This window comes from Bubalus kerabau, chromosome 5 (assembly GCF_029407905.1).
Source record: "Bubalus kerabau isolate K-KA32 ecotype Philippines breed swamp buffalo chromosome 5, PCC_UOA_SB_1v2, whole genome shotgun sequence".
Lineage (NCBI taxonomy): Eukaryota > Metazoa > Chordata > Mammalia > Artiodactyla > Bovidae > Bubalus > Bubalus kerabau.
The window spans coordinates 88,515,282-88,542,978 of NC_073628.1; the positions used below are offsets into that span (position 1 = coordinate 88,515,282).

The 27,697-nt window shown below is 37.8% G+C and overlaps 1 protein-coding gene across 10 annotated transcripts in view; it reads left to right on the forward strand.

Annotated features, from left to right (window-relative positions):
- The window catches only part of CEP170 (centrosomal protein 170), a 137,825-nt gene that overhangs the window by 7,998 nt on the left and 102,130 nt on the right, over positions 1-27,697 (forward strand). The window contains exon 2 of one of the 10 annotated variants that reach the window (XM_055582111.1): positions 7,105-7,142. The exons of the other annotated variants lie outside the window; for them this stretch is intronic. The gene's annotated coding sequence lies outside the window, so the exon portion shown is untranslated. The remainder of the gene's footprint in view (positions 1-7,104; positions 7,143-27,697) is intronic. 10 annotated transcript variants of the gene reach the window in all.

A 27,697-nucleotide genomic window follows, 5' to 3' on the forward strand; every position in this document is an offset into this window, starting at 1 on the left:
ACAAGATCTTTCCTAGGTGGATGGATGTGACCACTGCTGCTACTGAGGTTTGAACAGGAGAGACAGTTGTAGTGAGAAGAATTTGTTATCAGGAATTGCCTCAGAGTCATTAGTTGTGTGATCTTGAGCTTGTCACGACTTAGCGACTAAACAGCAACAGGAACAAGATATGTCACTTAATTTCAGAAGTTCAGTTTCTTTGTGTATAAAATAAAGCTGGCAATAGTCTAACTACCTCAGAGGTTTATTTTGAAAAACTCATTAGATAGATATAAAAGACAAGAAAGTTGTAATTACATTTAGTGATCCTCTTCCCAGCCCCACAAGTGTGGTACCATTTGATAATGTTAGATTTGAAGAAATGTTCTGGTGCAAGTTCCATCAAGCCCAAAATATCTGTAATGAGTGAAAAAATAAAATCTGCCAAGGGTTTTAGTACTTTTTATTTTTAAAGAATGAACTTTTTTCATTTGCTATTTTTATTTTAATGTTTTAAATTTATTATTTTAAAAAATCTTTAATATTTGTCTCTACTAATTATTGAATGATCAGTTCATTTTTTAGTTCAGAGAAAACACAAGCCTGTAAATATATCAGTACACCTTTGGTTACATTCCTTAGATTTTACATATACTGGTCTCAGAGTTTCTACTTTTTAAATTATTCATTTTATTCCTTTTCACCAGAGTAAATTCATGAGATAAGTTTTTGTTGTAAAATACAGAGCCTGTGTATATGTGATTTATTATTGTTCTTCTGGATTTTTTTCCTACTATTTTTAATGGAAATTATTAAACATATACAAGGAAATTTAAACAGTTGCATAGTGACTGCTCACATACCTACCATCTTGATTCTGCCATTAACATTATGTTAGTTTTATCACATATCTGGCCATAGACCTTTGTCTGTTCACCAGTCCCTCTTACATTGATCCATTTCAAAGTAAACTGTAGAGGTATGTTTTTCACAAAAGGGTTCTTAAATCATTTGAAACTGTTTCAGGTTTAAGTTTTCTGAATGTACTTTTGAAATATTTTGTAGTAACCACTGTTATATTAAACAGTAGTTTAAAAATGAAGTACTATTTTTTCAGTACTATTTTTTCAGTTTTTCAGAAAACAGTACACTGTTTTCTATTCCAGTAGTGTTACTGAGGGCTACCCTGGTGGCTCAGCTGGCAGAAATCCACCTGCAATGCAGGAGACCCCCGTTTGATTCCTGGGTCGGGAAGCTCCCTGGAGAAGGGATAGGCTACCCATTCCAGTATCCATGGGCTTCCCTGGTGGCTCAAATGGTAAGGAATCTGCCTGCAATATGGGAGACCTGGGTTCGATCCCTGGGCTGGAAAGATCCCCTGGAGGAGGGCATGGCAACCCACTCCAGTATTAGGGCTTCCTGGGTAGCTCAGCTGGTAAAGAATCTGCCTGCAATGCAGGAGACCCCAGTTTGATTCCTGGGTCGAGAGGTTCCCCTGGTGAAGGGATAGGCTACCCACTCTAGTATTCTTGTGCTTCTCTGGTGGCTCAGACTGTAAAGAATCCACCTGCAGTACGGGAGACCTGGGTTCAATCCCTGGGTTGGGAAGATCCCCTGGAGGAGGGCCTGGCAACCCATTCCAGTATTCTAGCCTGGAGAATTCCCATGGACAGAGCAGCCTGGCAGGCTACAGTCCATGGGGTCTCAAAGAGTCGGATACAACTGAGCGACTAAGCAGAGTATTACTGAATTCAGTTTTTCTGTAAATAGCTAGCTGACAAAGTTGACACCAGTGATACACGAAGACAAGATATTCATTGTTTGTATGTTCATCTGTGTGTGTATGCTTTTGAAGAGGAATGGTAGATAGTTTGGTTTTTGTTTTTGATTAAGCTGAAGAGCTAGTGAAGGAAACATATCCTGTTTCTCTCATCCAAGTACTAACAATGTCCAACCCTGCTTAGCTTCTGAGATCAGATGAGATTGGGCATGTTCAGGGTGGTATGGCCATAGAATACACTGTTTCTCTAGTCAAGTGATTCTGCTATTTCCTTCAGCCACAAATCCAGAAATGAAATATTTCTTCTCAGTTCAATACCTCACTACCTTTCACTTCCACTATTCCCCTACCCTTCTTTTGTGTGAAAAATTCTGTGTTGGGCCATTCACTAAATATAAGAGCCTTTGCTTGTGGTGAAAGAGCACGGTTCCACATTAAGATTTTAAGTGGTTCCTGTAACAGATTCCAGAATGTTAAGGATCTACTATATGAATAAAGAATTTAAAATTTGTAAATTGGAGAGGTGAACAAATAGAATGCAATTAAATGAACGGTAAATAAAGTAAAATTTAGACATTTATTTGGGGAGGGTGGCCTGAGGACAAGAGAATGGGCTTTTAAGTGTCTAGGAGAAGCAAGTCTACTGATTATTGTTAATAACATTCAGAACATAATTCATTAATAGAATCTGGCACTGTTTTGCTAATGGATTTTAGGTTAATTACAGGTTCATAAGTCTTGTTCACCAAAGATATGATGAAGTTTGTATCAGATGGTTGTTTCAGCAAAGGATACTGTCCGACGATCATTTATTTCTTTTTCTGAATTTTCAGGTGTCTAGTTTTGTCACTAGGATTTCTAATCTCTGACTTGCTCTTCCTGTTCTCTCTTTTTCCTGGGTACAGTCTGTAGTTTTTTCCTCCACTCTCAGCATTCTAAATCAAAACATGGTGTATTTCATGTGTGCTCAGTTTCAGTGCAGTCACTCAGTCGTGTCTGACTCTTTGCAACCCCATGGAATGCAGCACGCCAGGCTTCCCTTTCCATCACCAGCTCCTGGAGCTTGCTCAAACTCATGTCCATCTAGTTGGTGATGCCATCCAACCATCTCATCCTCTGTTGTCCCCTTCTCCTGCCTTCAATCTTTCCCATCATCAGGGTCTTTTCCAGTGAGTCAGTTCTTCACATCAGGTGGCCAGAGTATTGGAGTTTCAGCTTCAGTATCAGTCCTTCCAGTGAATATTCAGGACTGATTTCCTTTATGATTGACTGGTTTGAACTCCTTGCAGTCCAAGGGACTCTCCAGAGTCTTCTCCAACACCACAGTTCAAAAGGCATCAATTCTTCAAAAATTCCTGTGCACTAGTACTTTGTAAATTACTTTCTCTTTATTAAATTACAGCCCATTCCCTTCTCTGCTATTTTGTCAGTCCAGTGAATCCAAGTTGAAGGGATCTTTTTGAAGTACTAGAAAATACATGTTTTCATGTACACATCTCTTCAATGATTTATCTAAATAAAGGGAGACTGGGAGAGAGAGTACCTGGGTGGTTGATAGTGCCGTTTATCAAGATAGAACAGAAGGAAAGGCAGATTTTGTTCAGAGGATGGAAAGATGCAATTTTTTTTCAGATTAATTCTGACAGGTGAATGGGCCTTGGAAATGAAAATGATTTACAAGTAATTAGAGATCAGGTCTATTGCTTATAAAAGAGGTTTTGGCTTGAAATTTAGATGTGTCACTTAATAAACTGTATTTGAAGTCCAGTGCATCTGTCCCCAATCTTTTTGGCACCAAGGACTGTTTTCATGGAAGGCAATTTTAGACAATTTTTGTGTGGCAACCTAGATCCCTCACAGTGGGGTTGGCAATCTTGTGAGAATCTAATGTTTCTGCTGACCTGACAGGAGGCAGTAACGTGAGCAGGGGGAGCGGCTGTAAATACAGATGAAGCTTCATCATTCTTGCGCTGCTCACTTCCTGCTGCACTGCCTGGTTCCTAACATGCTACAGACAGTACCTGTCCATGGGCCAGGGGTTTGGGATCCCGGGGTTCCGGTGGCTTCAGTGAAGTCTCAAAGAGAATATATATTGGGAACTAACCTCCTAAAAAATAAAGATTTAAAGAGAAAGTAGAGACTGACCACAGAAGTCAGAGAAACCAAAGTAATGTTTCCAGAAGGTAAGAATGGTCAGAGATATTACGAGGTGATGTAATCAGATCAGATCAGATCAGTCGCTCAGTCGTGTCTGACTCTTTGCAACCCCATGAATCGCAGCACGCCAGGCCTCCCTGTCCATCACCAGCTTCCAGAGTTCACTGAGACTCACGTCCATCGAGTCAGTGATGCCATCCAGCCATCTCATCCTCTGTCGTCCCCTTCTCCTCTTGCCCCCAATCCCTCCCAGCATCAGAGTCTTTTCCAATGAATCAACTCTTTGCATGAGGTGGCCAGAGTACTGGAGTTTCAGCTTTAGCATCATTCCTTCCAAAGAAATCCCAGGGCTGATCTCCTTCAGAATGGACTGGTTGGATCTTGCAGTCCAAGGGACTCTCAAGAGTCTTCTCCAACACCACAGTTCAAAAGCACCAATTCTTCGGCGCTCAGCCTTCTTTACAGTGCAACTCTCACATCCATACATGACCACAGGAAAAACCATAGCCTTGACTAGACGAACCTTTGTTGGCAAAGTAATAGGAATGTTAAAGATCATTGGGTTTACAATTATAAGGGTATTTTTGACCATGATTCAGTAAGGCAGTTGAGAGGAAGAGAGAGGACAGAAATTCAGTAAACTGTCAGAAGATATTCAAGAATGTTTGAAAGATAAGGAAGTTTGTTAGCAAAAACAGACTGTTTTTTAAAGCCTAGCACCAAAAACAAGGAAGGAAAGCACTCTTAGGTAAACTATATACTGTCTGTACTTTATTTTCTTTTTCAAGGTTTTTAAAATTTTTTTCATATTTTCTAATCATTTTAAAACAGTTTTAAACAATTTTTTTGTAAACAAATTTTCAAGATGTAAAAGCTTACATTTAAAAAAGAATAAGCTCTTAGGACATATGATAATATATTTATCCCTTTATTTGAAAGTTAATTTTAGGACATAGATTCTGAAAGGTAAGATATTCTTAGATTCACTTATATTCCAGCTTTGCTAGTGTATAAGGAGCTAGTTGTCAGAACTAGATTTTTAAAATAAGCTGCTGTCTAAGGGTATCATGCTCAAAATCCAAAAGTTACTTTGGCCTTGGAAATCCAAATTTACTAATATACGTACTGAGTTCTGCTATAAAACTGCTTTCTATCTTTTTTTTTTTGATATGTATATATACCATATACTCTTAAAAAGTAAGTTTACCATTTGACAGTATTCAAATATAATGATCAAAATCACTTCTTTAAAATGTATTAAATGTATTCTTTGAAATGATATTCTGATAATGAAGAACCTAATTTTGTAAGCATCTATTGTTTAATGAATTATATATAATATGTGAAAGAACAAACTTATGGACACAGTAACAGTTGAAGCAACTATTGAAAATTTTTGGTCAAAAATAGGCTTGATTGCTTATGTAATTTACTAATTTGTATGAATGAATTCTATATATCTTTATCATTGAAAATATCATGCTCATTTGATCAGACCAGAATTTCTCTTTCCAGTATAAATTATTTTCATCCTCCTGTTCTGTGTGCTTCTATTCTAACGGTATGAAGTATTTAAGTGAAATCATCCTTAATGTAAATAATCTGTGATTCCTGTTTATATAAAGTTGATCTAGCTAGGGTACCTACTAGCGATAGGTGAATATTTGCATTTAATAAAAATTAAACAAAAACTCTTCTCAAATGCATTTGCCGTATTTCAAGTGCTTAGTAGTTCGCATGTGGCCTGTAGCTCAGGTATTGGACAGTGTAGATGTTAATACAGAACCCTTCTGTCATCATAGTTCTTTTGCACAGTACTGGTATATTTATTTATTAGCATTATGATTTAACATGAAGGTAAAAAGAAATAGTGCATAATTCAGGCTAGTAATTAGCAACTTATTAAATAGTAAGTGCCTCTCTGATGCATTCACAAAATGTATCCTTGTCTAAAACATATTTTGAGACTTCTAAATTATTTTTTTGATTTCAGTTTTCTTCTGTTGTACTGATACTATTATACCACCTCCCAAACAGTTTATTTATAGTGAATTAGAGGAGAAAAGGTAGTGATGATAAGCAGAAAAAGTTGTTTGCTTTTTTTTTCAATTGAAGTATAGTTGATTTACAATGTTGTGTTAGTTTCTGGTGTATAGAAAAGTAATTCAGTTATACATATATAAATAGTGTTTTTCATATTCTTTTTCATTATGATTTATCACAGAATACTGAATATAGTTCTCTGTGTTATATAGTAGACCTTGTTGTTTATCTGCTTTATACATAATGGTATGTATCTGCTAACTCCAGCTTCCTAATTTATCCCTCCTCCACTACCTTTCCCCTTGGTAACCATACATTTCTCTTCTGTTTGTGAGTCTGTTTCTGTTTCCTAAATATTTATTTGTATTATATTTTAGATTATACATATAATAGATATCATATGGTATTTGTCATTCTGACTGACTTCACTCACTATGCTAATCCTTAAGTCCATCCATGTTACTGCAGATAGCATTCTTTTGTTCTTTTTTATGACTCAGTAGTATTCCAGTGTGTGTGTGTGTGTGTGTGTGTGTGTGTGTGTCTGTGTGTGTGTGTCTGTGTGTCTGTGTGTGTGTAATATCTATATACACCACATCTTTATCCATTACTCTGTTGATGGGCATTTAGGTTAGTACCATGTCTTGGCTGTTGTAAATAGTGCTGCCGTGAATGAACATTGGGGTTCATGTGTTTTTTTGATTTAGAGTAGAAGTTGTTTTTAAAGGGCCTATTAGAGTTAGGCAGTTACATGCTGAAGTTCATTACAGAAGAATGACAGAAACAAGAGAAATTGTTGTCATAGAGTGAACTAAAAAAGATGAATCAAAAACATTGGGGCTCCAGGCTCTTAGAAAGCCTTAACTCATGCTGCTTTCTTCATCACTCCCTCCTGTAGGTTCTGTTTTCAGTTCTCTGAGACAACTTGGTGCACCTTTTTCTGCTTCTAGTGATATTTGACAAAGGTTTTCAGATTCATAGCTATGCATTGAGCACTAGAATAGTTTACTGTCCTTTCTAATTCTGGATTTCTGATCTATGTTGGTTTATTGAATTTATACCATTCCTCTAGATGGGTCAGTTGATTTCTGGTCTCTGGTTTTAATATAAATTGACTGATTCTTTCTTGTCTGTGGACTTCTTAGGGAGAAAAGGTTGGAGCCTACTGGTAGCCAGCAGGAAGGTAAGAGGTAGATTAAAAATAGACTGAATTTTGCATGGCCTGTCAGTGTTTATTGTGCAAAAACAGTGTCACAAAACATGTTAGTAGGTAAAAATGCATTCTTTCAGTCACGTTCAAACTCTTCAGCCAGATCTTCAGCTGTAGGAATTGACATCGCTAGCATCATTTTAAGGCATACATGAGAAAAATACAAAGAGAGTAGTTGTAGAAGCCCAAAACTTGGTATCTGAAAGCCCGGGTTTGAATTCAGATAGCTTCTGTCTACTGCTGTTAGATTTGTGACCTTGCTTAAGTCATTTAACTACACCTTTCTTCCAGGGGAACATGTTTCTCGCGTGCTCCTTTTGATATACTCATGCTTGTATGAAAGTATAAGCACCTAGCACAGTTACTGGAACAAAGGACATACTTGATAAATCTTTGAATCTGAGTCTTAATTGATTTTTTGGTTTAAAACAAAATTATGTTTTAACAAAGTCGTACAGTTCTACAAAAGCAAGCAAATCAGCCTTTACATTTTTCATAAACTGGCAGAGAGAACTTAGCAGTAACCTTTACTGCCTAGACAATTTATAGAAAAGTCTGTCATTAAATCAAGTCTTTTGAAGATATATAGTAAACTCAGATGTAGAATATATGACTATTGATATTTGAAATGTCATCTTTATTTTTCTTAATGAAAAAATTTTTTACTCTTTAATGCTGTTTTAGGCAAAAGTTGTATTATAAATTGGCTTTTTTCCCCAACATGTATTTGCTTTGTTTTTTTCAAGATTTAATTAATAGTATATATGGCAGATTATAAAGTAAAATATGGAGCAGTTGTTCCAAAATAATCAAGAGTATATGAAAGCAAAAGTTTTTCCAGTACAGATTTTGTTCACATGATCATGGAACAAGTATCTTGGTAGGTATCCAAAATAAGCACAGCTGTGGATTTAATTTTTTGGATTAACTGTACTATTTCAAATGAGGTTGGGGATTTTAAAGGAATACATTTTTCCCAGGAGTGTATTTCATTATCTCCCTCATCTCAAGTTAATTATACCACAGAGCTGAATTTTGAATATATTTTCTTGAATATATCACTTTCTCAGAGATGTTTCCCAGACCACCCTGAACAGTGTGAACACCACCACCAGCCTGAACAGCGCCACCCTAACACATTATGCTATTCTTGTTTTTCACGTTCCTATCTTCCCACTGTCACTGAAATTGTCTTATTCATTTTCTTAGCTTTTGTTTGTCTATTTTTGCTTTTATGAGGTTGTGAACTTTTTCTGTCTTAACACTCTCTCCCTCTTACTAGTGGGTCACACTTAAGTAACCTTATGAATGAAGAAAAACAGATTAATTCATTTTATAGTACTCTGTAAAATGGAGTTTTCCAGTGTAACTGTTGTATAATGTTTGTACACGTCCTAAACCTTCCATCATTTTTGTTGTTAAAAACAACTATGTGAATGTGTGTGTATGAAGTTCTTAGAACTGTCTGGCATGTGCTTTCCTGGTGACTGAGACGATAAAGAATCCACCCTCAATGCAGGAGACCTGGGTTCAATCCCATGTTGGGAAGGAGGAGGAGGGCATGGCAACCCACTCCAGTATCCTTACCTGGAGAATCTCCATGGACAGAGGTGCTCTGGCAGGCTGCAGTCCATGGGGTCGCAAAAAGTCAGACATGACTGAGCAACTAAGCACAGCACAGCATAGCACATCTATTATTGTAAGTAAAAGATTATAGAGAAGTATGTGTTTGCTTTTGTAACAAATGGTCAATCACGTCTGCCCCTTATTTGATCCTGAGTCCTTAGCTGAAAATGCAGCCCTAATGTTTTCCTCATTTTCAGAAATATGAGGTGTCAGAGGCAGAGTGAGAGCTTTCAGTGTTGAGGATATTTTCAATTAGGGCTTTAGTAGGGGGGAAATCAGAGAAGGCAATGGCACCCCACTCCAGTACTCTTGCCAGGAAAATCTCATGGATAGAGGAGCCTGGTGGGCTGCAATCCATAGGGTCGCTAAGAGTCAGACACGACTGAGCGACTTCACTTTCACTTTTCACTTTCATGCATTGAAGAAGGAAATGGCAAGCCACTCCAGTGTTCTTGCCAGGAGAATCCCAGGGACGGGGGAGCCTGGTGGGCTGCCGTCTGTAGGGTCGCACAGAGTCGGACACGACTGAAGCGACTTAGCAGCAGCAGCAGCATGGGGGGAAAATGTGAAGTGGTAGTCCTGAATTTATACATTTATTTAAAATTTAGCCACTTATCTTTTAGGTATTTGATATGATTGAATAAAAAAACATGATATTTATAGCAGCTTTATTCATAACTGCCAAAACTTGGAAACAATTAAGATGTCCTTTCACAAGTGAATGAATAAACTGTCACTCATCCAGAGAATGGAATATTATTCAGCGTTAAAAAGAAATGAGCTATCAAGCTGTGAAAAGATGTGGAGGAAACTTAAATGCCTACCACTAAATGAAAGAAGCCAGTCTGAAAGGCTTCTAGTTCTATGACATTGTTGGAAAGTGTGGACACAGTAAAAAGATCAGTGGTTGCCAGGTTTGGTGAGAGGGTTGAATAGGAGAAGCACAGAGGATTTTTTTTTTAGGGCAATGAAAATACTCAATATACCATAATGATGGATACATACAATCATATATATGTCAAAACCCACAGAATGTACAATACCAAAGGTGAACCCTAATATAAGCTAGGTACTTTGATACTTATGTGTCAGTGTAGGTTCAAGAATTGTTAAAAAAAAAAAAAAAAGTATCACTCTTGGTGGGGGATGCTGATAATGGGGGAAGCTCTACATGTTTGGTGGTTGGGAGTATTGGGAAATCTCTGTACCTTCCCCACTCAGTTTTACTGTGAACCTTAAAGTGTTCTAAAATAGTGTCTTACTTAAAAGTAATTTTTAAAAACATAGTACAAGTTATAAAGGCCTAGATGGGCAGTTGATGCTTTGGTTTAGTTCATTTAATTTACAAGCTTTACTGTTCATTCAGATGACAGTTTCAAGAGGTGAACTTGATCACGTTTTTTTGTTTTAAGTTTTCTTTTTCCTTTCTCCTACTGTTTATTCATTCAGGAAACAGAGCTGGGTACTGGACCAAGCCCATTGTCACCCTTTCATGCCTGCTAATACCAAAAGAAAAGTTGTCACGTGGGTGATAGGGTTTTATTAAAATAAGGATTATATCAGTTGAGGAAAGCCTTTTCAGCTGTGTAGATTGATAGTGCTGATGTTCCCTACAGCAGTTATTTCTTACTGCAGGAATTGAGGTTTATGAGAGGAAGTTCGTTCTCTATAAAGCCATCTGGTGATAATCAGCCAAGTGATTGCCAGAGCATAAGGATAGACTTTCCTTAACATGTTTTTTTAGCTCAAGTAGTTGAATACACTGATGATTACTTGTGTAATAGTTTTATTTTTCTGCTCAAACCTAATAATCCAACTAAACTAGTTCTTTGCTGTGGGTTATGTGATGCAGTTTCAAATTTCTTTCGTAATGTTATTATATATCAGGTACACTGTGTTTACCTATCACAAGGCTCTATCATTACAGTAATTAAAATCACATACTCTTCTTGCTGTCAGTCCTCAATTTGAACCGTGACAAGCAACTTTTTAAAAAAATAGATAAGCAAAAGCAGTAAAATGTATGTAACGTTGAAACTTAAAAGTGTAATGAGAATGTGTCTGTGCTGAACATTTGCAGTTTCTGTTTTGTTTTTATTTTTAAATTTAAAGCTGTAGTACCACATTTGTAACCCATTAGTTCCTGAAATGAACTCTGATCTAATGGGAGAGTCAGTTTTTAAAGCTGACTGTAGCTACCAGGAACTTGGAAATGGGACTGTGATGCTAGGTCAGTGTTTACCTCCTCCCTGTGACCTCCAAATGTCAGAGCTTTAAACTTTGGCAGCTGTTGCCAAAAGACCTTATCTGACAAAGAGATAAAGAATAAGAGAGAGAATTGAAGGCAGGGAGATGGTGAAGATGGGGGGAGTTAACCAGGATTTAAAGGCTAGATTTAATTGCAGCAAAGGTTAAATGATTAATTTCTCACCCCTTATGCTTGCAGATTTCCAGATTATTCTCAACTCAAGAGTTGTAGCAGCTCTATAGAGCTACTCATTCATTCATTAAATATCTTGTCACTCACACTAGAGGCAAAATATTGTACTCGGCTCTGGGAATACAGAGATGAAGAAAGGCCTCTCAGCTCTGTACTGACTTGGAGTACTACTCCCCTCAGTGTTCCCATCCCAGCCTGGAGTAGTGGCTTGTTTGTTCTAGTATCACCTTAGGCTTATCTCTGTATTGGCATCTATGCTATGCTAAGTCACTTCAGTTGTGTCCAACTCTGTGCGACCCCATAGACGGCAGCCCACCAGGCTCCCCCGTCCCTGGGATTCTCCAGGCAAGAACACTGGAGTGGGTTGCCATTTCCTTCTTCAATGCATGAAAGTGAAAAGTGAAAGTGAAGTCGCTCAGTCGTGTCCGACTCTTAGCGACCCCATGGACTGCAGCCTACCAGGCTCCTCCGTCCATAGGATTTTCCAAGCAAGAGTACTGGAGTGGGGTGCCATTGCCTTCTCCGATATTGCCATCTACTGACCAGCATTCCCTATGGATTGAGTTCCTGGGTCAGACTTTTCTTTTTGTTTTTTTCTTTGTGCACCTTGAATTCTCAGAGTGCCTGAATTTGGTAGGTTTCTCAGAAGCATTTCCTGAAAGAAGAGGGGTGGAGAAATACAGACTTTCAGTTCAGTTCAGTCGCTCAGTCGTGTCCGACTCTTTTCGACCCCATGAATCGCAGCACACCAGGCCTCCCTGTCCATCACCAACTCCCAGAGTTCACTCAGACTCACGTCCATCGAGTCAGTGATGCCATCCAGCCATCTCATCCTCTGTCGTCCCCTTCTCCTCCTGCCCCCAATCCCTCCCAGCATCAGAGTCTTTTCCAGTGAGTCAACTCTTCGCGTGAGGTGGCCACAGTACTGCAGTTTCAGCTTTAGCATCATTCCTTCCAAAGAAATCCCAGGGCTGATCTCCTTCAGAATGGACTGGTTGGATCTCCTTGCAGTCCAAGGGACTCTCAAGAGTCTTCAACACCACAGTTCAAAAGCATCAATTCTTCGGCGCTCAGCCTTCTTCACAGTCCAACTCAAAAGAGGTCATCAACTAGAAACATGCAGTAACATTGGAATCTAGAGAACATAATCATATAATAATATTGCAGATATCAGTAACGCTATAAGTTATAGTTTAAATGATAGCATGATAGATGTTTGAACTAAGTTTTATAGGGCTATAAAGTGTATTATTCTGCCATGGGGAAAGACTTATAGACAGACAGCATCTCTTAATACTACTCTTTATCATACTGTGGGATATCTTAAATGCTGAAATTAAGAAGCACAGAAAGTAGAGACTAATACAGTTTTGTATTCTGTGTAGTCTGCAACATATCTAAGACTATAGGCTTCTTAATTAAGTTATTCTAGTGTTAGAAATTGATGCTATGGGAAATGGAAGTTTGGGGTTGTATTTTAGTTATATTGTTAATCACTTTAAATGAAGCAAGAAAATGTGTTCTTGCTCATTTCTCAATAATAGGCTTTAATATTTGTAAATCTTGTTACTTTTTTTTTTACATTTTGTGGTTAAAGCCCTTACCTCTTCTCATACCCAACACACACACACACACACACACACACACACAAATATATATTTAAGAGTTTTGTTGATTTTTTTTTTTTTTTAGAATTATGCATAAAGCTCTCAGGATCCTGAATCTGTTTAGCTTGTTAAATCTAAACCTAAGCCAATACACATGTTAATTATATGTTCATGACTAATGGGTGAGCATACTCCATATGGTCTAATCTCTGAAACTATATTAGTAAGTTTCTGAGCTAATATTTTAATGTCTTAAATTCCTCATTTATTTATTTATTTATAATTTAAATTTATTTACTTAAATTGGAGGCTAATTACTTTACAATATTGTATTGGTTTTGCCATACATTGACATGAATCCGCCACGGGTGTACATGTGTTCCCCATCCTGAACCCCCCTCCCGTCTCCCTCCCCATACCATCCCTCTGGGTCATCCCTGTGCACCAGCCCCGAGCATCCTGTCTCATGCATCGAACCTGGACTGGCAATTCGTTTCCCATATGATAATATACATGTTTCAATGCCGTTCTCCCAAATCATCCCACCCTCGCCCTCTCCCACAGAGTCCAAAAGACTGTTCTATACATCTGTGTCTCTTTTGCTGTCTTGCATACAAGGTTATCATTACCATCTTTCTAAATTCCATATATATGCATTATTATACTGTATTGCTGTTTTTCTTTCTGGCTTACTTCACTCTGTATAATAGGCTCCAGTTTCATCCACCTCATTAGAACTGATTGAAATACATTCTTTTTAATGGCTGAGATGGGGAAACAGTGGAAACAGTTTCAGACTTTATTTTTTTGGGCTCCAGAATCACTGCAGATGGTGACTGCAGCCATGAAATTAAAAGACGCTTACTCCTTGGAAGGAAAGTTATGTCCAACCTAGATAGCATATTGAAAAGCAGAGACATTACTTTGCCAACAAAGGACAGTCTATAGTCAAGGCTGTGGTTTTTCCAGTGGTCATGTATGGATGTGAGAGTTGGACTGTGAAGAAGGCTGAACGCCGAAGAAATGATGCTTTTGAACTGTGGTGTTGGAGAAGACTCTTGAGAGTCCCTTGGACTGCAAGGAGATCCAACCAGTCCATTCTGAAGGAGATCAGCCCTGGGATTTCTTTGGAAGGAATGATGCTAAAGCTGAAACTCCAGTACTTTGGCCACCTCACACAAAGAGTTGACTCATTGGAAAAGACTCTGATGCTGGGAGGGATTGGGGGCAGGAGGAAAAGGGGACGACAGAGGATGAGATGGCTGGATGGCATCACTGACTCGATGGATGTGAATCTTAGTGAACTCCGGGAGTTGGTGATGGACAGGGAGGCCTGGCGTGCTGCGATTCATTGGGTCGCAAAGAGTTGGACACAACTGAGTGACTGAACTGAACTGAATACTCCATTGTGTATATGTACCACAGCTTTCTTATCCATTTGTCTGCTGATGGACATCTAGGTTGCTTCTACGTCCTGGCTATTATAAACAGTGCTGCGATGAACATTGGGGTACATATGTCTCTTTCGATTCTGGTTTCCTTGGTGTGTATGCCCAGCAGTGGGATTGCTGGGTTGTATGGCAGTTCTATTTCCAGTTTTTTAAGGAATCTCCACACTGTTCTCCATAGTGGCTGAACTAGTTTGCATTCCCACCAACAGTGTAAGCGAGTTCCCTTTTCTCCACGCCCTCTCCAGCATTTATTGCTTGTAGAGTTTTGGATAGCAGCCATTCTGACTGGCGTGAAATGGTACCTCATTGTGGTTTTGATTTGCATTTCTCTGATAATGAGTGATGTTGAGCATCTTTTCATGTGTTTATTAGCCATCTGTATGTCTTTGGAGATATGTCTGTTTAGTTCTTTGGCCCATTTTTTGATTGGGTCGTTTATTTTTCTGGATAAATTCCTCTTTAGATAAAATAAAATTCTTCCAGTTTATCAGATAATATGTATTAATGCCCTGGATGTATCAGATTCCTTTCTTTTTAACTCAAAGAACTTATCATGAAAGGATTTTGCTTGTTGTCAAATAGTTTTTTTGCAGCGATCTGCATAATTAGTTAACTAATGCATTTCTGATCATTTTTTCATTTAGTATTAAACTCTATTACCTTGATTCATCTTTATATGTTGACCCATCTTTTAATTCCAGAAATAAATCCCATGTAGCGTTGGTATATAATCCTTTTGATATGCTAGTGAATTTAGTTTGCCAGTATTTTGTAGCAGATCGTTACATCAAATAATATATTAGTGTGGTTTTCTTTTCTTGTAGTTACTGTGTCTACCTTTGGCATCATAATGCTGTCCTCATGGACTGGATTAGGATGTCTTCCCTCTTCAATTTTTGAAAGAGTTTGTAAAGAATTAGTGTTAATTTTTTTTGTAAATTGAGGTATAGTTGATTTGTGCTAAGTTGCTTCGGTTGTGTCCGACTCTATGTGACCCCATGGACTGTAGCCCGCCAGACTCCTCTGTCCATGACATTCTCCAGGCAAGAATGCTAGCGTGGGTCCCCATGCCCTCCTCCGGGGGATCTTCCTGGAGTAGTCGATTTACAGTTAGTTTCAGGTGTACAACATAATGATTCAAAATTTTTATAGATTATACTTTATTTTGTCTAATATTCTTGATGTGTACAGTATATCCTTGAGACGTATTTATATTATACGTAGTAGTTCATGCCTCTTAATCCACTCCCCATTTCCTGCCCTTCCCTCTTTCTTCGCTCTCACTGGTAACCACTATATCTGTGAGTCTCCTTTCTGTTATATTCACTAGTTTGTTTTGTATTTAGATTATACATATATGTGATATCATACAGTATGCAGATGTCTTTCACTGACTTATTTCACTTAGCATAATATCTTCCAGGTCCATCCATGTTGTTGAAAATGGCAAAATGTTATTCTTTGTAAGGGCTCAAGTAGTATTTCATTCTATATAAGTATATATCCCACATCTTTTATTTGTTCATCTATTGATGGATGGACTCTTAGATTACTTCCATATCTCAAGCACTATAAGTAATGCTGCTCTGAACATTGAGGTATATATTTAATATATCTTTTTGAATTAGTCTTTTTGTTTCCTTCTGATACATACCCAGGAATGGGATTGCTGGATCCTGTGTTAGTTCTATTTTGAGTTTTTTGAGGAACTTCATACTGTTTTACCAAGTAAAACAGTTCCCTTTTCTCAGTGTCTTTGTTGAGTTCCCTTTTCTTAACATCTTTGCCATCATTTGCTATTTGTGGTCTTTTTGATAAGAGCCGTTCTTTTTCTGCATGTGTGGCTTGGGATCTTAGTTCCCCAACCAGGGATCAAACCTGTGCCCACTGCATTGGAAGCATGGAGTCTTAACCAGTGGACCACCAGTGGACTACCCTGATGATAGCTGACAGGGGAGGTGTGAGGCTCCCTGATGGTGTGAGGCTGACAGGTGTAAGGTATCTTATTGTGGTTTCACTTTCCTTTTTTTTGGTGGTTAGCAGTGTTCAGCATCTTTCATGTTCCTGTTGATGTTGAATTGCATGAAATCTTAGTGTTTTTGCCTATTATCACACACAATTTGGATATTAAACCTTTATCATGTACATAATTTGCAAATATCTTGTCCCATTCAGTAGGCTGCCTTTTCTTTTTGTTAATAGCTTTCTTCGTAGTGCAACAACGTTTTAGTTTGATGTAGTCACACTTGTTTTTTTGTTTTGCTTTGCTTCACTTACTTGAGGAGAGATATCCAAAAAGACATTGCTAAGCCCATGTCACAGTGTACTACGTATGTTTTCTAGGGATTTTATGGCTTCAGTCTTTATGTTTAAGTCTTTAATCCATTTGCAGTTTATTTTTGTATAAGATGTGAGAGAGTAGTCCAGTTTGAGTGCTTTGCGTGTAGCCATCCAGGTTATCAACATCATTTATTGAAGAGGGTATTTTTCTCCAGTGTACATTCTTGCCTACTTTGTCATAGATTAATTCACCATATACACATGGGTTTATTTCTGGGCTCTTTATTCTGTTCCGTTGATGGAACAGAATCTCTTTTTAGGCCAGTGCCATACTGTTTTGATTACTGCAGCCTTATAGTATGATTTGAAAATGAGGACTGCCAGCTTTGTTCTTTATCAGTATTTTTGGGGCCTATTGAGTGTCTTTTGTGTTTCCACACAATTTTTAGATTTGTTCTAGTTATTATTTGCTTTTGGCGGTATGGACATTTTAACAGTATAACAGTATTAATTCTTACAATCCATGAACACAGCATGTCTTTCCGTTTGTACCATTTTCAATTTCTTCCATATTTTATAGTTTTATGATTATCAGTCTTTCACCTCCTTAAATTTATTCTGAAGTACTTAATTCTTTTTGATACAATGAGAAATAAGATTGTTTTCTTAAGTTATCTTTCTGATCGTTCATCATTAGTGTATAGAAATGTTGCAGATTTCTGTATACTAATTTTGTATACTGCAGTTTCACCAAATTCAGTAATGAACTTTAGCAGTTTTCTGCTGACATCTTTAGGATTTTCTGTGTGTAGTATCATTTTGTCTGCAAACAGTGACAGTTTTACTTCTTCCTTTCTGGTTTGTATTCCTTGTATTTCTTTTTCTTCTCTGATGGCTGTGGCCAAGACTTCCAATACTATGTTAGGTAAAAGTGGTGAGAGTGGGAATCCTTGTATTATTCCTGATCTTAAAGGAAATGCATTCTGCTTTTCTCCATTGAGTATGATATTAGCTGTAGGTTTATCATATATGGCCTTCATTATGATGAGGTATTTTTCTTCTGTGCCCACCTCCTGGAGGGCCTTTATCATAAATAATTGATTGTCAGATATTGAAAAGTCCTTGCATCCCTGGGGTAAATCCCATTTAATCATGGTGTGTAATCATTTTGATATATTGTTGAGTTTTGTTTGCTACTAAGTTGTTTAAAAGTTTTGCATCCCGCTTCATCAGTGATACTGGCCTGCAGTTTTCTTTTTTTGTATTGTCTTTGTCTAGTTTTGCTATTGGGGTGATGTGGCTTCATAAAATGGGTTTGGAAGAGCTCCTTCCTCTGCACTTTTTTGGAATAGTTTAAGTTAACTCTCCTCTAAATATTTGTTAGAATTCACCTGTGAAGCCATCTGGGCCTGAACTTTTGTTTGTTTGGAGTTTGTTTGTTTGTTTGTTTGTTTAAATTAATGATTCAGTTTCATCTAGTAATTGGTCCGTTAATGTTTTCTGTTTCTTCCCAGTTCAGTATTGAGATGATTGTGTATTTCTGGGAATTTGTCCATTTCTTCTGGGTTGCCCGTTTTATTGGCATAATATTGGTCATAGTAATCTCTTACAATTCTTTGAGTTTCTGCAGTATTGATTGTAACTTCTTTTTCATTTCTGATTTTATGATTTGTGCCCTCTTTTTTCTTGATGAGTCTGGCTATAGGTTTATCAATTTTGTTTGTCTTTTCAGAGAACTAGCTTTTAGTTTCATTGACCTTTTCTTTCTTTTCTTTTTTTTTAGTCTCTCTTTATTTCTGCTTTGATCTTTATGATTTCTTTTCTTCTTCTAACTTGGGGTTTTGTTTTGCTGGGTTTTTTTTTTTTTTTTTTTGGTAGTTCCTTTAGGCATAACATTAGGTTGTTTGAGATCTTTTGTGTTTCCTGAGGTAAACTTGTATCACTATAAATTTCCATCTTTGAACTGCTTTTGCTGCAACCCAAACATTTTGGATCATTGTGTTTTCATTTTCACTGTCTACAGGTATTTTGGGGTTTCTTCTTTAATTTTTTCAACGATCCATTGGTTGTTTAGTAGCATTTTGTTAAACCTCCATCAATTTGAGATTTGTTTTTTTTTTTTTCCCTTTGTAGTTGATTCCTAATACAGTATTGTTTTGGTGGAAAAGTTGCTTCATATGATTTCAGTTTCTTCAGATTTACTGAATCTTGTTTTGTGGCCTAGCGTGTAATCTGTCCTGAAGTATATTCCATATATACTTGAAAAGAATGTGTATTCTGCTGCTTTTGGATGGAGTGTTTTATATGTTGCTATTAAGTTCATCCAGTCTAATATATCATTTAAGGTTAATGTCTTCTTATTGATTTGTTGAGTGAATGACTGTTCATTGATGTAAATGGAGTGATTAGTAAAAAATTAGAAAATGTAAAAAAAGAAACACAGCTGAAGAATATATAACTGAAAATTTAAGATCCATTAGAAGGAATCAGCAGTAGGTTATATGATACAGAGGAATAGTCAGCATACTGGCAGACAGAGTAGTGGCAGTCACACAAGATTAACAGAAAATAATTTAAATTTAAAATGAGGCTAGATTAAGAGACCACTGGCACAAAGTCAGGTGAAAAAACATTCACATTATAGGCTTCTTAGAAGGAGAAGAGAGAAAGGGACAGAGAACATATTTGAAGATACTGTAGCAGAAAACTTCCCTAACCTGGGAAAGGAAGCAGACATCTAGATCCAGGACATACAGAGTGTCCCAAAGAGGATCACCCAAAGTGGACTACATCAATATATATTTCATTAAAATAGCAAAAATTTTAAAATAAAGAGAATATTAAAAGCAGCAAGGGATCAACAACAGTTACATACAAGGAACTGAGCTTCTGCAGGTGAGAAGAAAGTGACACAATGTATTTAAAGGGATGAAGGGGGAAAATCTACAACTCAGAAAAATCTACCAGACAAGATTCTCGTTGAGATTTGATAGATCAAAATTTTACAAATGAGCAAAAGCTAAAAGACTCAGCACCACCAAACCAGCTTTACAAGAACGTTAAGTGATTCCTTTAAGCAAAAAATAAAAAGCCACAGCTTTAAATAGTAACCTTTATTGTCTTCTTCCTTCAATTAGCTTTGGTTTTGGTTTCCTTAAAGTGTGCACTTAGATTATTGATTTGAGATCTTTTTTTTGGCTTTTTTTTTTTTCCTTTTTACATTGGTTACAGCTGTAACTGTAATTGTAACTTTCCCTATTAGGACTAGTTTTGAACAAATATTATTAGTTTTTTATTCTGTGTTGCTTTCATTTGCTTTTTCTTTTAAATTCTTTTATGATTGCGTCTTTACTACTCATTGTCAAAGTGTGTTGTTTAATTTTTACATATTGAGAATTTTCCAGTTTTCCTTCTGTTACTGATGAATGATTCAACTGTGATTAGAAAAGTTGTTTCATACGTTTTCCATCTTTTTAAATTCATTAAGACTTGTTCTGCTCCTAACATTATGTCATGAAAATGTTCTTCATGCACTTGAGAAAAATGTGAGTCTGAGTGAAGTGTTACATCAGATTGGTTTCTAGGGTTGTAAAATCCTTTATTGATCTTCTGTCTAGTTGTTTTTCATAGTTGAAAGTGAAATACTGAAGTCTTCAACTATTATTGTCCTACTGTCTGTTTTTTCTTTTAATTTTATCTGTTTTTGCTTCATATATTTTGGTGTTCTATTAGTTAGTTGTGTATGTTTGCAGTTTTTATATTCTCTTGTTGTGTTGTCTACAAGACCTTTTAGAACTAACACCCAAAAAAGATGTCCTTTTCATTATAGGGGACTGGAATGCAAAAGTAGGAAGTCAAGAAACACCTGGAGTAACAGGCAAATTTGGCCTTGGAATACGGAATGAAGCAGGGCAAAGGCTAATAGAGTTTTGCCAAGAAAATGCACTGGTCATAGCAAACACCCTCTTCCAACAACACAAGAGAAGACTCTACACATGGGCATCACCAGATGGTCAACACCGAAATCAGATTGATTATATTCTTTGCAGCCAAAGATGGAGAAGCTCTATACAGTTAGCAAAAACAAGACCAGGAGCTGACTGTGGCTCAGACCATGAACTCCTTATTGCCAAATTCAGACTGAAATTGAAGAAAGTAGGGAAAACCACTTGACCATTCAGGTATGACCTAAATCAACTCCCTTATTATTATACAGTGGAAGTGAGAAATAGATTTAAGGGCCTAGATCTGATAGATAGAGTGCCTGATGAACTATGGACAGAGGTTCATGACATTGTACAGGAGACAGGGATCAAGACCATCCCCATGGAAAAGAAATGCAAAAAAGCAAAATGGCTGTCTGGGGAGGCCTTACAAATAGCTGTGAAAAGAAGAGAAGTGAAAAGCAAAGGAGAAAAGGAAAGATATAAGCATCTGAAGGCAGAGTTCCAAAGAATAGCAAGAAGAGATAAGAAAGCCTTCTTCAGCGATCAGTGCAAAGAAATAGAGGAAAACAACAGAATGGGAAAGACTAGGGATCTCTTCAAGAAAATCAGAGATACCAAAGGAACATTTCATGCAAAGATGAGCTCAGTAAAGGACAGAAACGGTATGGAGCTAACAGAAGCAGAAGATATTAAGAAGAGATGGCAAGAATACACAGAAGAACTGTACAAAAAATATCTTCATGACCCAGATAATCACGATGGTGTGATCACTGACCTAGAGCCAGACATCCTGGAATGTGAAGTCAAGTGGGCCTTAGAAAGCATCACTACGAACAAAGCTAGTGGAGGTGATGGAATTCCAGTGGAGCTATTTCAAATCCTGAAAGATGATGCTGTGAAAGTGCTGCACTCAATATGCCAGCAATTTTGGAAAACTCAGCAGTGGCCACAGGACTGGGAAAGGTCAGTTTTCATTCCAATCCCAAAGAAAGGCAATGCCAAAGAATGCCCAAACTACCGCACAGTTGCACTCATCTCACATGCTAGTAAAGTAATGCTCAAAATTCTCCAAGTCAGGCTTCATCAATATGTGAACCGTGAACTTCCTGATGTTCAAGCTGGTTTTAGAAAAGGCAGAGGAACCAGAGATCAAATTGCCAACATCTGCTGGATCATGGATAAAGCAAGAGAGTTCCAGAAAAACATCTATTTCTGCTTTATTGACTATGCCAAAGCCTTTGACTGTGTGGATCACAATCAACTGTGGAAAATTCTTCAAGAGATGGGAATACCAGACCCCTGATCTGCCTCTTGAGAAATTTGTATGCAGGTCAGGAAGCAACAGTTAGAACTGGACATGGAACAACAGACTGGTTCCAAATAGGAAAAGGAGTACGTCAAGGCTGTATATTGTCACCCTGCTTAATAACTTCTATGCAGAGTACATCATGAAAAATGCTGGACTGGAAGAAGCACAAGCTGGAATCAAGATTGCCGGGAGAAATATCAATAACCTCAGATATGCAGATGACACCACCCTTATGGCAGAAAGTGAAGAGGAACTCAAAAGCCTCTTGATGAAAGTGAACGTAGAGAGTGAAAAAGTTGGCTTAAAGCTCAACATTCAGAAAACAAAGATCATGGCATCTGGTCCTATCAATTCATGGGAAATAGATGGGAAAGCAGTGGAAACAGTGTCAGACTTTCTTTTTTGGGGCTCCAAAATCACTGCAGATGGTGACTGCAGCCATGAAATTAAAAGACGCTTACTCCTTGGAAGGAAAGTTATGACCAACCTAGATAGCATATTGAAAAGCAGAGACATTACTTTGCCAACAAAGGTCTGTCTAGTCAAGTCTATGGTTTTTCCAGTGGTCATGTATGGATGTGAGAGTTGGACTGTGAAGAAGGCTGAGCGCCGAAGAATTGGGGCTTTTGAACTGTGGTGTTGGAGAAGACTCTCCAGAGTCCCTTGGGCTGCAAGGAGATTCAGCCAGTCCATTCTGAAGGAGATCAGCCCTGGGATTTCTTTGGAAGGAATAATGCTAAAGCTGAAACTGCAGTACTTTGGCCACCTCATGCGAAGAGTTGATTCATTGGAAAAGACTCTGATGCTGAGAGGGATTGGAGGCAAGAGGAGAAGGGGATGACAGAGGATGAGATGGCTGGATGGCATCACTGACTCGATGGAAGTGAGTCTGAGTGAACTCTGGGAGTTGGTGATGGACAGGGAGGCCTGGCGTGCTGTGATTCATGGGGTCGCAAAGAGTCGGACACGACTGAGCAACTGATTTGATCTGATCTGATATGTTGAACCTTTATCAATATATAATGTTCTTTGCCTTTCATAAGCTTTTTTGAACTAAAGTGTACTTTATCTGACATTGACATAGCCATCTCAGCTTTGTTTTGATTACTGTTTGCATGGAATTTCTTTTATTGTGTGTTCCTTACATCTGCAGATTCTCTCATAGGTGGCATTAAGGTGGACCCTTTTATTTTATCCAGTGTACTATTTTCTTCATTTTCATAGGAGAATTTAATACAAAGGTTTTATTAGGAAGCACTTTGAAATATATATGCGTTTGAAGTTTTCCTTATAGTAGCTTCTTTCCAAAGTCATAAAGTTACCAAGAATATTTTTTTAGCCATTTCATTTAAGAATATGGAAATATATTAGCATATCATATGTTGTTTGATGAACTATTATCCTTACTTGTCTAGGAATTGTTTGGAGGCATATCCAGAGTTAGATTAACATAATCATGGAGACTTTCCCCCCCTTACTTTTTAGCTTCTATTGAATCACACTTGTAATATTAATAATACCTAACTTGAAATCTGAACTCAGTGGAATTAGAATGAAATAACCAAACTACAGATATGGAGAAGAGATATTATCGTTGGAAATTCACTTCTTTTAAGAGTAGCTAAATTTCTCAAGTCAATCTGTAGTTCAGTGTTATTTCAAAAGTGTATGCTAAAAGAAACAGTTTTCAAGAAGTATTTTGAATAGGACCCCTGAAATTTTCTCACTTCTTCCCAGTCTCACTAATACAAAGAGAAGGAGAAGAAGAGACGTTGAGAAAGTTTTGGAAGAGGGGGAACTGTGGGAGGATGAACTAAATAAACAAATGAATTCTCTTAGAATCTTGTAAAGGCTGGGCAGTGTGACATACCTCATATCTTAGTAGGCAGGGTGGACTGAAAACAAGGAAATTCGTTGAAAGTTCATATAAAAAACTATCAGGGCTCGTTGCCCAAACCCCCATTCCCACGGAAGTTGAGAGGTTTATTATCTGAAGATACTATATCAGAGAGACTCCAAACATGTGACCATCAAGCTTATTCAAGGGTAGGGTAAAGTGCTGTGCTTAACCGGACAGATAACATAAACACTCTTCACACAGAATGGTGAGATTCTTCCCACTCATTTCTCTCAACTTGACTTCTGCCACATCATCAGTGTGTTTTTGCCCACTGTGAGAGGAGCTTGGATGATTCTCCTGTGGGTAAACTGAACTGTTCCAAATGGCGGAAAAGTACACTGTAGATGTTGACCCTGTTCACCCGAAAAAGTGAGCTTGCATCTTCTATTTCTGGATTCTCTCATTTTTGTATTTTTTGTTAAAATAAGCTCTCTTTACCTACAGTTTGTAGTTCTGTAATACATCACAGCCTTAGGTTTAATTATACAAATAAATGTTACCATTCTGAGATGAAGAAACTGGGGAAAAGGGGACAATTTCAACAAAAATTTCATATGTATATTTTTAGAAATAAGTGTATTGGATTGTCATTCTACTGTTGAAAGACCTTCTATTTCAGTAAATTATACTCATCTTTTGTGCATTATAGTCAACCTGATAATCTCTCAATGACTCAAAACAACAGTAATTTTATTATTGTTCGTATATCTGTTCTTAGTGGTTGAATGATATACTTGAGGGCATGCTTCAAGTTCTGTATTAGATCTCTATCTCTTCCACATGTCTTTCTTCTTGAACCAATGGGCTAGCTAGGGCATGTTCTTCTATGGTGAAGGCAGAGGTACAAGAGATCAAACCCAGTTGCCCAAGCATATTTTAGTCTCCATTTGCATCACAACTATTAACATCACCCCATTGGCCAAAAAAAGTCATGAAGCATAGCCCAGAGTTATATAGAGGGAAATTATATCCCCCACTGAAACAGTGCACCTCAGATTGGGCCTTGAACCCACATGCTGGGACTCAAATTCCCAGGCAAAACCCTAATGAAAACTTGAACCCATGGTCATTTCATCAGAATCAGTCACCTTGCATCTGGACTTACTGAGGCTCAGATTTCTTGTGTCTCAGCACACAAGTGATAGGCAAGAAGTAGTTTTATTAACATAAAGCACTTGTGAGAGATACAAGTGAGCAGGTGAGGAATCTCTGCCCCGAGGATCAAGAAGACTAAAATTTTATAATCAAAGGAAAGTTAAGAGAGGGCAAAGACCACCTTCTTCAAGAAGATATCAGGCTTATATCACCAGCACCTCCTCCATTTTGGGCAGGAGAGTGTCTGACCCTGTGAGGTCAACTAGGATTATCATAGCATTTATTCAAATCAGTAGAAGGGTGGTGACATTTTTATTTCACCTGATGGCCTGGGGCGTATCTTGTTCTTTTATTTATGGCTTTATAGTTAAGTAAGGCTGCTTCCTCCCATGATGTTCCAATAGCTTTCTTGAGCGATCATTAACTTACAGTGGTCTCCCAAAGTTTCCTAGGTGTCCCTCTCTGTCTATAGTCCTTTGCTGGGACTTGAATAAGTACCTGTGTATCTATCTTATTCTATCATTATCACCACCTTTAATTGGAGGAATTGCAAAGTCATAGAGCAAACGTTATAGTTTATGGTTGCACTTGAGTATGTAAGAAGGTCTGGGACTGTAATCTTTGTGAAGGTCAGTGGTCCTCCATACTATTGAGTCTTTAGATTTCCAGTATGACCTAAAGACTGTGCTTTGAGAAAGTGTTTCAGGAAGTTTAATCAGTGATCCATTAAATGGACTCTTCAGAATTGAAATATGTATGAATTAAAAGTTGTAGTATTTTTCATTTTATGAATAAGTTACAAGGCATTTTATATTACCGTAATTTTTCCCTAAAATGTTTAAGTGAGTAATTTTAGAGCATTGACATAAACAATATGCAATGTATGATTATTGTTTAGTTGATGTATTTTGATAATGAGTGGGGCTGATGATGGGTCTGGCTGATACCAGACCACCATACCTTCCTCCTGAGAAATATGTATGCAGGTCAAGCATCAACAGTTAAAACCAGACATGGAACAATGGACTAGTTCAAAATTGGTAAAGGAGTAAGTCAAGGCTGTATATTGTCACTCTGCTTATTTAACTTATATGCAGAGTATATAATGAGAAATACCAGGGTTTATGAGAGGCACAGGATGGAATCAAGATTGCTGGGAGAAATATCAATAACCTCAGATAAGCATATGACACCACCCTTCTGGTAGAAAGTGAAGAGGAACTAAAGAGCCTCTTGATGAAAGTGAAAGAGGAGAGTGACAAAGCTGGCTTAAAACTCAGCATTCAGAACATGAAGATCATGGCACCTTGGTCCCATCACTTCGTGGCAAATAGACGGAGAAACAATGGAAACAGGAGAGACTTTATTTTATTGGGTTCCAAAATCACTGCAGAGGGTGACTGCAGCTATGAAATGAAAAGATGCTTGCTCCTTGGAAGAAAAACTATGACCAACCTAGACAGTGTATTTAAAAGCAGAGATGTTACTTTGCTGACAAAGGTCTGTCTAGTCAAAGCTATGGTGTTTCCAGTGGTCATGTATGGATGTGAGAGTTGGATCATAAAGAAAGTGAGCACTGAAGAATTGATGCTTTTGAACTGTGGTGTTGGAGAAGACTCTTGAGAGTCCCTTGGACTGCGAGGAGATCCAACCAGTCGATCCTAAAGGAAATCAATCCTGAATATTCATTGAAAGGACTGATGCTGAAGCTGAAGCTCCAATACTTTGGCTAGCTGATGTGAACAACTGACTCGTTGGAAAAGACCTTGCTCCTGGGAAGGGTTGAAGGCAGGAGGAGAAGGGGATGATAGAGGATGAGATGGTTTATGGCATCACCGACTTGATGGACATGAGTTTGAGTAAGCTCCGGGAGTTGGTGATGGACAGGAAAGCCTGGTGTGCTGCAGTCCATGAGGTCACAAAGAGTCGGACACAGCTGAGCAACTGAACTGAACTGAACTGATCACATCCATACACGACTACTGGAAAAACCATAGATTTGATTATACAGACTTTTGTCAGCAAAGTAATGAATGTCTCTGCTTTTTAATACACTATCTAGGTTTGTCGTAGCTTTTCTTCCAAGAAGTAAGCATCTTTTAATTTCATGGCTGCAGTCACTGTGCGTAGTGATTTTGAAGTCTAAGAAAGAAGTCTGTCACTGTTTCCATTGGTACCCTGCCTGTTTGCCATGAATTGATGGGACCAGATGCCATAATCTTCTTTTTGTGAACGTCGAGTTTTAAGCCAGCCTTTTCACTCTCTCCTTTCACCTTTACCAAGAGGCTCTTTAGTTCCACTTCGCTTTCTGCCGTAAGGGTGGTATCATCTGCATATCTGAGGTTATTGATAATTCTCCTGGCAATCTTATTTCCAGCTTGTGCTCTATTCAGCCTGGCATTATGCATGATGTACTCTGCGTATAAGTTAAATAAGCAGGGTAACAATATACACCTTGCTTGAAGTACTCGTTCCCAATTTTGAACCAGTCCATTGTTCCATGTCCATTTCTAACTGTTGCTTCTTGACCTGCGTACATATTTCTCAGGAGGCAGGTTAGATGGCCTGGTATTCCCATCTCGTTAAGAATTTTCCATAGTTTGTTGTGATCCACACAGCCAAAGTCTTTCGCATAGTCAATGATGCAGAAGTAGATGTTTTTCTGTAATTCCCTTGATTTTTCTATGACCCAGTGGATGCTAGCAATTTGGTCTCTAGTTCCTCTGCCTTTTCTAAATCCCGCTTGTACATCTGGAAGTTTTTTTTCACATTCTGTTGAAGCCTGGCTTGAAGGATTTTGAGTGTTACCTTACTAGCATGTGAAATGAACGTGATTTTGTGGTAGTTTGGACATTCTTTGGCATTACCCTTCT